Below are 13,323 nucleotides of genomic sequence, written 5' to 3' on the forward strand. Positions count from 1 at the left end.
TTGCTGGCATACCCATATGATGGAATACTAGCTAATAATAAAAAGGTACAAGCTACTGATACATGTCAACAATATGGATGAAACTCAGAATAATTATGTTATATTCGTTTAAGATCAGGAACAAAACAAAGGTGCAGGGTTCCCACTCTTGTTACTTCTATTAACATAGCACTGAAAGCCTTAGCCAGAGCAATTAAGCAAGAAAAAAAACAGTATCCAAATCAAAAAAGAAGTAAAATTATCTGTTTGCAAAACGCATATTATATACAAAAAAATCTAACAATCTTACCAAAAGAAGACCCCGACAACTTAGAACAGATAAATTCAATAAAGTTGCAAGATACAAAATCAAATACAAAAATCAGTTGTGTTTCTATACACTAACAATGAACTCTAAAAAAAATTTTAAGGAAATAATCCCACTTACAATAACATCAAAAAGAATAAAATAATTAGGAATAGATTTAACCCAGGAGATAAAATATATGTACACTGAAAATTATAAGACATTGATAAAAGAAGTTGAAGAAGACACAAAGCAATAGAAAGATATCTTATGTTCACAGATTAGAAAAAATAATATGTTAAAATGTCCGTACTATTCAAAATGACCTAAGATCCAATGTAATCCTGTCAAAATTCCAACAGAACTATTTACAGAAGTAGGAAAAAAATTCTAAAATTTGTATGGAACCATGAAAGACCCCAGATAACTAAAGCAGTCTTGAGTATGGAAATCAGAGCTGGGGGCATCACTGTTTCTGATTTCAAACTATATTACAAAGCTATAGTATTAACATGAAAACAGAATAGACACATAGATCAATGTTACAGAATAGTGAGCCCAGAAATGAATCCACACATATATGGTCAACTAATTTTTGATAAAAGCACCAAGAATAATGGGAATGGATAGTCTCTTCAATAAATGGTCATGGTAAAACTGGATAGCCACATGAAAAAGAATGAAATTGGACCCTTATCTTATCCAACACAAAAATTGCTCAGAATAGATTGAAGACATACATTTAAGAACTGAAACTATAAAATTCCCATAAGAAAACATGGAAGGTTGGTCTTGGCAATGAGTTTTTGGATTTGTCAGCAGATACAAAGGTGACCAAAGCAAGCTGGACTACATCAAGCTAAAAAGTTTCTGTAAACAAATGAAACAGTCAACAAAATAGACAAATGGAAAGGCAACCTATGGAATGAGAGAAAATATTTGCAAAATGTATATCCAATAAGGAGTTAATATACAAGATATATAAAGTAAACTTAGAACCCAATAGCAAAAAAATACAAATAACCTGATTTTAAAATGGAAAAGAACACAATTAAAAATTTTTCCAAAGAGTGCAAACAAATTGCCAACAGGTATACTGAAAGATGCTTATATTACTAATCATCAGGGAAATGAAAATCAAAACCATAACAAGATAGCATCTCACACCTCTTAGGATGCCTGTTATCAAAACGATAAATATTGCTGAGGATGTGGAGAAAAGAGAAATATGACTTCTGTTCTAAAAGAACACCTTATTTGGAAAAATAGGAAACCATTAAGAAGTACCACAAGGATTTTTGTAATTCTAAAAGAAATATAGACAAGTAAGTTCCTCAAGAGTCCAAAGGATGAAAGGCATTGCAAATGGCAAGAATAATTCATAAGGAAGCAAGATTTGTAAAAAAAAAAAAAAAAAAAAAAAAAAATTGTGGCACTGAAATATAAGTGAAGGCTCCTCCCCCCGCCCCCCATGGAGAGGGAAAACCAAGTCAAAGCCAAATCGGAGGTGGGAGCAAAGTATGTGTTGGCACAAGTAAAACCCAGTTCACAATGAAGGGGGCGAAAATTAACAGAGCTCCTTCAAGTTTCATGGGAAACAGGAAGTCAAGTAAGATTCAAGAGTCATAAGACAAATGAGATTTATTAGATAGAGTATGTGGTGGTGACCACAGTCAATTTGTGGATGGGAGACTGGAAAAAGAAAGATCAAACAGGAACGTATTGCAAAAGAAAGTAACTGCTTTTGACTCAGTGGGAACCAAAAGAAAAGCAGTCATAAACATTTTTTCAGATAAAGAAAAGATGAGGTAAATAGTCATTTTTTCACATCAATTTATGATTGACAATGTTTTTCCTCACTTTGTGAGATAGGAACCTGACAGATGAGAAAACTAAATATTAGAAAGTCATGTGTTTGCCCAACATTACACATAGTTGAGAAGAACATACTTTGTGACACCAAATCTGGGGAAGTGTTGTTTTGTACCTGGACTTGTAAAACCGAAGACCTCTAGGAATCGACCTGATGATATAAATGGGTGAGGTAGATAAGGTAAAAGAGAAAAAAATAATGATGTAAACATGATGGGAAATGATAACTGACATTGGCCTTATTATTGCCTGGGGTTAATAGAAAGTAGTAGAGACTTTGGGAAATACTTCACCTTGAAGGGAGGTCACCAGCATACTTCAAAAGGAGAAAATTTGAACTTTCAGTTACCAAAACCAAAATGCAGGAGCCAATTTTGATTCTTCAATTTTTCTCTTACCCTACAGCCAAATCCTGCACACTCTATCCAGACTCTATCCAGAATGTTGTCACCTCTTCATAATGGCTGCCTTGCCTCCAAGCCACAATCATCATTCTCACTTCAAATATGTCCTCCAAGATGTTCTTTCAAAGCTCACTTTTGATTATCTAGAATTCTCAGACTTTCTTTTGCAGTTTTTCAAAAGATACCTTTACAAAAATTAAAAAAAAATACATATAAAAATGCCAAGTGTAGATTGGGAGAAAACATTTTCATTATATGAATTTGAAAAAGAACTTATAACTAGAATTTAAAAAAATCCTATAACTCAATAATAATAATGAAAGATAATTCCGTTAAAAATACAGCCAAAGATTTGAACAGATACTTCACACTGAAGATACCCTATAGCCAAAAGCACACCAAAAGGCTCATTAGGGAAATGCAAATTAAAACCACACTGAGATACCACCACCACAACAATCAAAATGACAATTCGTTAGCTTGGGAAAAACATTTGCAATTCATGTTTATCATCTGCTTCTGTGTGATAAATCATGATAAATTCAGCAGTTTGCGACAACATAATCTCATAATTTCTGTGTGTCAGGGGTTTGAGCATGGCTCAGCTGGGGCTTCTGCTTTAGAATCTCTCACAATGCAACAAATCAAGATTTCAGCCAGAGCTGGAATATCATCCGAAGGTTGGACGTGGAAGGGACCTTCTTCCAAGCTCACATGGTGATTGGCAGAATTGAATTCTTCCAGGGAAGTTGGATTAAGGGCCCTGACCTTTCTTAGTTCCTTGAGTGTAGACCTCTCCAACATGACAGCTTGCTTCAGCAAATTATGCATGCCAACAATACAATCTTATGTAACCTAAACTCAGTAGTGACATATCATTTTTCCTCCTGCTAATTAGAAATAAGCCACAGGTCTCATCTACCAGCACCGCACCCAAGAGGAGATTATGCAAAGGTGTGAGTACAAAGAAGTGGGGATCATTGACAACTGTCCTAGGAGCTACCTATCAAGCATGTGTCTGACAAAGACTGTGTAGAATATTAATGAATTTCTATAATTGAATAATATATATATATGACTCAGTTAAAATATGGGGAATAGACTTAAGTAGACCCTTATCAAAAGATGTCTGATAGCTAACATGTATATGAAAAGTGCTCTGCTTCATTAGTCATCTGAAAATTCAAATTAAAACCACAAAGAGATCCCACTACACACCCACCAGAATGGCTAAATTTAAGCTGCTGACAATACCAACTATTGTCAAGGAGGTAGAGTGACCGGGATTCATCTTATTGCTCGTGGGAGTGTAAAATGGTCCAACCACATTGGAAAACATGTTGGTAATATCTAATAAAATTAAACACACACCTACGTATGACAACACATTCACGCCAAGACATTTCTTCTCTCAGAATGTGTCCACACACACATGCGTGTGCATACACCCACCCCCCCACACACAAGCGCTTTATTAATAATAGCCCCAAACTAGAAAATACCAAAAGCCCTTCAATAGAAGAATATAATAAAAAAGTAGTATATTTATAGGAATCACTACACAGCAGTTTTTTTTTTAATTTTTATTTATTTATGATAGTCACAGAGAGAGAGAGAGGGGCAGAGACACAGGCAGAGGGAGAAGCAGGCTCCATTCCCCGGGAGCCCGACATGGGATTCGATCCTGGGTCTCCAGGATCGCGCCCTGGGCCAAAGGCAGGCACTAAACCTCTGCACCACCCAGGGTTCCCTACACAGCAGTTTTTTAAAAAGGACAAGCTACTGACACAACAACACGAATGAATCTCAAAAATATTGTTTGATCAAAGGAGGCCAGAAATAAACAGAAATTCATCTTGAATTATTCTATTTTTATGAAATTCAAGAAGACCTAAATTAGCATATAATGATCGAAGTCAGCAAAATTGTCATTTCTGGGAGGGGGTCGAGAGAGCTGTTTTTGATTGAGAAGGAGCATGTGGAAATGTTCCAGATACGATGGACACGTTTTCTATATTCCTCTGGGTGGTGGCTGCGCATCTTCTTGTATGCTCGTTTTAGCTCAATAAATTCGAGAGAGAAGAACACAGAAACACTTTGATGTGATGTGCATTCCAATCACTTGGGGATCTCATTAAAATTCGAATTCTTTTTTAGTAGACCTGACGGACACTGGAGATTCTGTGTCACTAGCCACATCCAGGTGCTGCTGCTCTGAGGCAGGCAGCACTGCTTTCCCCTGTGTCTCCCTCTTCTTTCCTGTCCAGACTCTTAGAGTCTAGAGATCCACTAGTTGAGTTTTCCTACAGAATGACTCTCTTTTATCTTCTGCTGTGTGTTTGCCTGTGTTTGGTGGTTTGGACCAGAATTCAGAAGGCCAATAACGCAGTGTTTTTGAGCAGCTGAGAGAACCTCCCAATCCAGAGGATATTGGGGGGATCAGAATGAAAGCCGGTCTTAGTGAAAGCCCCAGGGTGGATCCTCTTTGACTCGCTCAGTAGGACCAAAAAGAGGATGAGGTAAGTGAAAAAGACTTAACAAAGGCTGGTCTACTAAGTGAGGAAATGATAATCTGTGGCTCACTCAGCTCCGTGTCATGAATCCAGACCTGAAGTTTTCCAGACAGTCACACCTATATATTTTTTAAACCTGGTAATCTATTCTAGGGCCACAGAAGGTCAGCTTGGGTGCCAGTAGCATTTACAGCTTGTACCGCGGGCTGTGAAGAGTAAATCAAAAACCTGATAAATGATAGATATGTCGTTAGTCAGGCCAAATTAGAGATCGAAAACGTGATTAGTTGATGCTTGGAAATTCTATTGCTCAGATCCTTCTTTGAACAGCAGAACTCTGATCTTTGATGGTTTATTTTAACTTAATACCTTGGGCCTCTTATATGAATAAGCCGCTTTTGGCAATAGCTGAGGATTCTCCTAGGGTGATGTGATTACTCCTTAGTATAAACTAACAAAATGAGCTCATGTAACAAAATAATCTGTCGTGCTTGAATTTGAACAAAATCTATCTGCTAGGCAAATTATGAGATAACAAAATTCGAAGAAAAGATGTTTGCTAGATAATTTAACACAATGAAAGCAGTTTGTTATAGTAAAATGTATGAAGATTTGGATCAGACTTGCCAGATATAAAATTTGGGCAAGTTACCTGTTAATAAAATGGAGATAATATCTATCCCACAATATTTTTAATTAAGGCAATGTCTATAAAGCATGAATTGTAGTGCATAGCATGAGGTAGAAGTACAATAAATTTCAATTCCTTTCTTCCCACCCCCTCCTTGATCTAGAACGCTAATCGATAACCATCTCTAGTCCCTGGTATAAGCTCCCTATGAAAAGTACTACACAAAGCATTTAATCAACTTACAATTCTACGAGAAGCTAGGTATCCTTAAATATGATATCTGCAAAGTGTCTTTTCCTACTGGTAATCCCAGAAATTGGTTTAAGCTAAAAGCAGTCCATGCAACTAAAAGAACAGAGTGCCTGACTGCTATCTTCATTATTTATTTATCTGCCTTACTATTAAAAATAATGATTGCAAGAACAAATAATGATTGCAAATAAGGTAAAGTTTCTCTTAGAAAACTAAACAAGCCACATTTAATAGTGAGGATTTGTTCACTCTTGGGGAGAGTTCGTTGAAAAAGAAATTACCCTTTTCTGGTCATATTTGCTTCTTTTCTTTCTTTCTTTCTTTCTTTCTTTCTTTCTTTCTTTCTTTCTTTCTTTCTTTCTTTCTTTCTTTTTTTTTATTTGCTTCTTTCCACTGTCCTGCCCTCCACTGCCACCACTCTGCACAGCACTGGGAATGTTAGAACCAGGCCAGAGGGAGGATGCAATCGACCTGCCTCCCCCCACAGAAACCACCCTCCATATACATAGTTACTAAAAGTAAAATAAAAACAAAAAGTCTAGAATTAAACTGCAAATAGATGCTCAGCAATTCTAAGAAGTTTTCACAGCGTTAGAAGGAGAGAAGATAGAGTGGCCAGAGCAACCAATGGATGATAGTGAGGGAGCAAGGGAGAGGTGGGGGGTTATTGTCCTCAAATGGAGAGGCAGTCAGAGGAAGAGAGGGCTAAGTTTAGAGACTAGGATGTCTGGAGAGTGGAATTGCTACTTGTCCAGATATGTCATTACTTTTTTTTTTAATAATATATTTTTTTCTTGGTTACAAATATGTTAAAGTTTTTGTTGCAGAATTTAAGACAATGCCATGACCGTCAAAAATTTTACGTACTTTTTGTTCCCGTATTTTATGTCAGTCAGGGTCGTGGCAGGAAACAGAAGACACATTCAAATTAGGAAAAGTAAATCGGGGGTCACTTACAAAGGAACTAATCACAGTTGACCCCAAACAGTCAAAAACCCGTGTATAACTTTCGACTCCCCCAAACTTGGCTGCTAATAGCCTAGCATTGACTAGAAGCCTTACCGATAACATAAACAGTCAATTAACACATATTTTGTGTGTTATGTGTATTGTACACTGTCTTATTACGATAAAGTAAGCTAGAAAAAAGAAAATCTTATTAAGAAAATCATAAGAAAGAGAAACGACATGTACCATACTGTATCGTGTTTGTTGGAAAAAATACGCACACACACGGACCAGCATAATTCAAACCCATGCTGTTCAAGGGTCAACTACACAAAGGTGTCACTGAATGTAGGGGAGCCACTTGACAAAAACCCAGGGTTACCAGTGAAGGGCTGTTGCTGAAGGAGGTTAGGGGAAATGTTCCCAGAAACCAGGAGGAGAGAGTTATTTAGAAAAGGATGCCTTGTGAGAAGCAGTAAGCCCTCGGATCTTCAGGAACACAGCCACCTTAATATGCTGTGTCACAGGGACAGAGTCAGGATTATACATTTCCTGGGCTTCCTTCCCTTATTTTGTCCAGTCTTTTATGTGGCTTCTCCATTGATTAAACCTAATAGTAAGTCAGACGAAATGAGAGCCCTTTAATGTCACCTGTGAGTTTAGGGAGTCCCCAATAAGTGAGGGTGGTCTTGGATTCAATAATTTGCTAGAAGGCCCAGTCGACCTCCACAAAGTTAATATATTCATGATTTGGGTTTATTACAGTGAAAGGAAACAGGTCAAATCTAAAGGGAAGAGATGCATAAAGCTGATCCAGGAGGAACCAGGCATAAGCTTCCTGTTGTCCTCACCCAGTGGAGTCATTTGGACAATATTTATTTCTCCCAGCAACAGTGTGTGACAATACACACAGAATGTTGCCAACCATGGAAGCTCACCCAAGCTTGGCGTCCAGAGTTTTATTGAGGGTTGGTCACTTAGACAAGGCTGACTGCCTGTATGATTAGTCTCTGGCCCCTGCAGAGGGTGAGCTGACTCCACGTGGCCTAAGCACCCCTCCCCCAATAAATCTCATTGTTACACAGACTGCTGGAATTCCTCAACACCTCCAGGTAAACAAAGTCACCCATTTTAGACAAGACATTCTAAGGGCTTAGAGTTTAGCTCCCAAGATCTGAGGGCAAAGGGCCAAACCTTTTGTGTGTGGGGGTGCAAGGTGTATTATTTACTACACATACCCACATAGCTTAGCAGGAATGGCTATATAATTTGTGGGGCCCAGTGCAAAATGAAAATCGGGGGACACCTGTTCAAAAATTTTTACAAATTTCAAGATGGTGCCTCGGGAGTGTTAAACCAAGCACGGGGCCCTTCTGAACATGGTAACATGGAAAACTGTGTAGGCCACATACCCATGAAGTAAGCCTTGCAGGTCAGTTCAGATTATTTGCTAAGTGGGCATACCTGCCCTGATTCTTATGGTACCAGGTGCCGGGGGGATTTCAGAGGTTGAAAAAAACCAACCCTTGCTCTTGAGGCATTTTTAGTCTATTAGGTTGGAAAGTTCTATCCACAGACAGCTGTAATACAAGCTAATAGTCCATGTATCTTTAAGAAGATATAGGAAAATGCTCTTGGAATTTAGGAAGCTTTGAAAATGTTCCAGCTGGAATTATCAACGTGGTTTTTGCAACAATCCAGGAGATAATGTTTATGAAACCAGGTTGAAAAATATATATATATTTACACGTGCTAGATACACCCATTTGGTAAATAACCACCTGAGTTTATAGAATCCTTTTTGCTGCCATCGGCCCTATTATTAGAAAAAAGTGAGATCCTGAAAGGAATGTGCTGTTTTGCTTGCAAAGGGCAAGCCAGATAATCAAATGGGAAGCGTACACGTTCAAGGAACAATAGGACCGGTGTAAGACTATCTATCTGATGACTCTTACCTACAAATTCAGTCCCCCTCTTAAGTAAGCAAAAAAAAAAAAAAAAAAAAAAAAAGAGGATGTTTTCTGCTACAAAAACTGTGTGTGCGTGTATGTTGACTGAATAGATTATTTCAAATAGTTGTTTGGGCATTCCCGCTACCTTCATCATTGCACACAGTCAGATAGATACCCTGGAGAAACACAGAATGATAGGTTGAGATGAAACAAAACATTTCAACAGGTAAAGTCCATTGGTGCATTTCTGTGCACGTAGGGAAAATTAAAAGCCCCAATGTATGCGAAGATTGGGTATAGTGGAACTGGTCTCCTTCCAGATGACATCTGCTAAAGAAAATTTGATTCCCCAGGCATTCCTTAAGAGCAACTCAATCATATATCCTTCCTGACAAATTCTAAGATCATAGTCAAATATGATACTAGAGGAGGTCTTTGAGACAATACCCCCCCAACACATACACATATTGGAGATGTGGCTTGAGGCGATCAGAGCCTCCTAACCCCTTCCTCTGTCCTTGAAATGTAGGAGACCCCCCACCCTACCTCATAGCTGGAGCCATTTTCTAGGACGGCGATGTGTCTAGACCCTCAGGAGTGTAGACACGTTGGACCCTGCCAGGCCTCTATATATAAACATTTAAGATTCTTGCAGTGGGTGCAGAGGTCTGCTTGTCTTGTGCCACCCAGGACGGGCCTTGGAAGTAAGCTCCCTTGGTTCTTAAGCCCACCACCTGCCTGTCTGGAGTGGCCCGCCTGTGTCTCCTGTCTCTCCTGGCCCACTATGTATGGGGCCAGTTTCAGATTTCATCCAGGGAAGTCCCGAGGCCGTGAACCAACAGAGGAAAACCCACAGCCAGAGAGAACAGATATATGTCCCAAGACATCACCAAGTTGAGCGGTTGTTGATAAATAGTGACTGGAGATTAATAATTAAACCTTTTAATAGCAAATAGATGGGTCCCACAAGAAGAGTGAATTACTCATTAGGAGGCAATCCCACATGCCCCTGAATGTGGGAAAGAAAACCCCACAACTGATCTGATCTGTCAACCTCTGGGTTGTTCTTTTGTTTAATCCATATTACTTTTATAACTCTTACTTTTCTCCACCTTCAGGTTAATGAAGTTACCGTTGCCTCCAGGATTAAGGGGACATGTTTCCTCTAATAAATCAAAGATCATCAGGTAAAACAACTTATAGGATTTCCTTTCAGTATGAAAGAAAGAAAAAAAAAAAAAGGAACTAGCCTAGAAAGTAGGGTGTTTTGACAAAGCCAATTAGGAATTCTTGAATTTAGAAGTTGCATTGCACTTGACCTGTTTAAAATGATCTTTTATCTTAAAGGATAATGTTGTGACATTGAATTTTAAACAATTAACCTCTTACAGGGGCCTGGCAAGGCACCCATTGTAACAGTACAATATTCACCTGTTTGCACAATTTTATTTAAAAAGGAAAAAGAAAAAAAAAAAGATGTAAGAGGCATCCAAAAAAAAAAAAAAAAAGACATACAACATGACATGTCCAGAGCTCTATAATCTCAGGTTTTTGAAAGCCAATAATTCTAATGAAGCCATTTAGTATTTATGTTTATATTTTAGTTTTATAACTGGATTTGGCTACAGTATGTGAGATACTTTTTAAACAGATTTTGCAAGAGTTTCTATCAGTAGGATTGCATTTGTTGTTGTTGTTTTGCTTGTGTTTGTTTTCTTTTTTTCTTTTTTTTTTCTTTTCTTGCTCTTATGGGTTTTAGCATGCTTCTGGGGCCCTGTGGGTTCATATGAATTTTTAGAAAACTCTTTTCAAGAGATCTGAGAAATGATAGTGAATAGCCAGTTATGGAATTAGTTCAACTACCAGGGAGAAAAGGTGAAAATAGTTCTGGTCTTTACCAAGAATAAGAGTTACCATTAAAAAAAAAAAAAGAAAGAAAGAAAAAAGAAAAAAAAAGTGACACTTGAATTTTACCTTCTTGAGGAAGAGATTTTAATCCTTAGATATTTGCTCCACACACTCATACATATACAAAATAAAGATTAAAAAAAAATCTTTAGATCTCCATCTAAGAAAATTAACCAAAGCAAAGCATTTTAATGTTTCACTATGTGTATCCAAATTAGTTGTAGATGAATTCTGGACAAGCTGCAAATATATTCAACTTTTATAAATTGCCGATACATTAATGTTTTATAAATTAAACTGTATTTATGTTGCCAGAGCAAACTTACTTTTTAGCATGACATATACATATATCTATAATATAAAATTACAATATAAACATATATATTTATAAAACAAAATTTAATTTCAATTGGATATATACTCAATTTTGTTTTCTCAGATACTTCTTAAAAAGGACATTTTTCTATGCATAAGGTAAGATGCATTTTTCTATGCGTTTTTCTATGAATAAGGTAAGAATCCCCAAATTCAATATAACACTTGCCAGCATGGTGCACCTAATTCTGTAAAATGATATGTACTTCTGAAATTCAGTCTTTCCCTGAATGTATTTCTCTTCATTTATTAAATGTAGCCAGTGGCCCCCCAAATGGAAGCTGTGACCTTGGAGGTTAAAACATCGCGTCATTTGGCTTATTTGACTTATTATCTCCTCCTTGACAAAGTTTTTACTATACAATCCTGTTCCTCCTCCCTCACTGTGGTAGATCAGTTGCATTCATGGTAAAGTACAGTGCCCTTAATTCTGATCGGGGGCTGGCCATGTGAGCTGCTTTCACCGAAGAAAGTATTGGAGTCATGACAAGGCAAGCAGAGACTTGAAATGACGCTTGCACATCTCCACTTGTGTTCTTGTACCTCCTCCATTGACATGAGAATTTTTTCCAAGCGAGAGGAGGAGACATTTGTGGAACAGAGCCAGCTTGCCCCAGCTGTGGCCATCCCAGATCAGCCAACAGTCAGCTCAGCCCAAAACTATGAAAGCCCAGTCAGGATCGGCAGAGGCATCTAGCCAACCACGCCAGACTAGTGAGCAATAAACACTTATTATTGCATCCCACTGAGGTTTTGTGATTGTTTATGATGGAGCATTATCATGGCAATAGATCCCTCCATTGCTGATATACTCACCCAAGGCACCGTTTCAAGAAACTGATTGTACTTGCAACCTAGGCAGCTTGGCCAATACCTGATATCGTTGAGTGATCTGAGACTTTGGAGAGGTAGCGTTACCTCTCAGAGCCTTGATTTCCTTATCTGTGAAATAAAATTATCAAACCACATCAGCTTCATGGTCGCTTAACATCTGTGTTATTTGATTGGTTGATTGATTTTAAAAGTGATGACTTCTTTTAAAGGTACCTTTAGATGTCTTTTGCAAAAATAAATTTATAGTTCTATGTGGCTGGCCCAGTGCTGGACTATGAGGGGTGATTTTGTTTCTTTCCATTAAAACTTACCTACATAGAACTCCCCCACCCCAATGTCCAGTATCTCCCTCTGCCTCTCATAGCAGAGGCAACATTAGTGGTGGTTAAGCTTGCTACCTCCAAAGCCAAAAAAGTCTTCTTCATAGCCCAGCCCTACAATTTAGGGTTGTGTAAACGTGGGGAGTCATGTCGGGTCTCACTGTCTTCATTAGGTAATGCTGGTACTTACCTCAGTGGTTTGCTTTAAAACAGTGAATGAGCTCATCTGTTTAACTTAATACATATATTAAGAATTTAGAATGGTGCCTGGCACACCTAATATTACTACACTTTGACTATTGGAATAATGATCCTTGCACTTCTTCTGCCTCAGAGATTTTGGTTAAAAACTAAAATAGTGTCTGAGTAGAAAAAAGTGGGCATTTTTTTTATAGGACTGCCTTTAGAAGAGTATAACCAACATCAGTGGCTTGTTTCATCAGGAATGGTGCTGTGAGGCATAAATAAATGTGCATACTAGTGTTACCCATGTTAGAAGCGTCCATAATGGATTCTGAAAGAACCAGGGTCAAATCCTGCCCGTGTCAAGGAGGCAGTCTAATGGAAGCCAAAAGAAGAGTGTAGATCAGAAGTCCGAAGAGCTAGATTTGGTTTTTACTGTTTCTAGTTGAGTATTTATTTCTTCTTTGCTGTTCCTGGTTACATCTCTTAGGAATTTACAGTGGCCTCTGATGTGGCTTCTGATAGGGCACCTAACCTCTTTGAGCCTCAGTGCCATCTTCCATAAAAGTAGAAATAACTGAGCCACTGGAAAAACCCTGTTGGGCTACTTACTGATAAGATACTCCAAACTGCGAGCCCTATGCTTCTTAAATTTAGCATATCGGGAATCATTTGGGTCTGGGCCAAGATGCAGCTGGTCAGGGAGTCCAATTTGGTCTGTCTATAGAGTGGAGTTGGGGAATCTGCATTTTTAACAAGATTATTAGTATGTGGTCTGTGGACCACACCTTGAGACCCATTTCGTTGCTTCCCTTCTCTGCTAATTGGGATGATGAATAACATCT

General features: G+C 38.1%; 1 long non-coding RNA gene across 2 annotated transcripts in view; it reads left to right on the forward strand.

Moving 5' to 3' along the window:
* Nucleotides 1-13,323, forward strand: part of LOC112673007 (uncharacterized) — a 342,731-nt gene that overhangs the window by 285,960 nt on the left and 43,448 nt on the right. For both annotated transcript variants that reach the window (XR_007412832.1, XR_007412833.1), the window contains exons 3-4: nt 9,977-10,045; nt 11,206-11,240. This is a non-coding gene — a long non-coding RNA (uncharacterized LOC112673007). The remainder of the gene's footprint in view (nt 1-9,976; nt 10,046-11,205; nt 11,241-13,323) is intronic.

The sequence above is a fragment of the Canis lupus genome, chromosome 9, assembly GCF_003254725.2.
Source record: "Canis lupus dingo isolate Sandy chromosome 9, ASM325472v2, whole genome shotgun sequence".
In the NCBI taxonomy this organism is placed as follows: domain Eukaryota; kingdom Metazoa; phylum Chordata; class Mammalia; order Carnivora; family Canidae; genus Canis; species Canis lupus.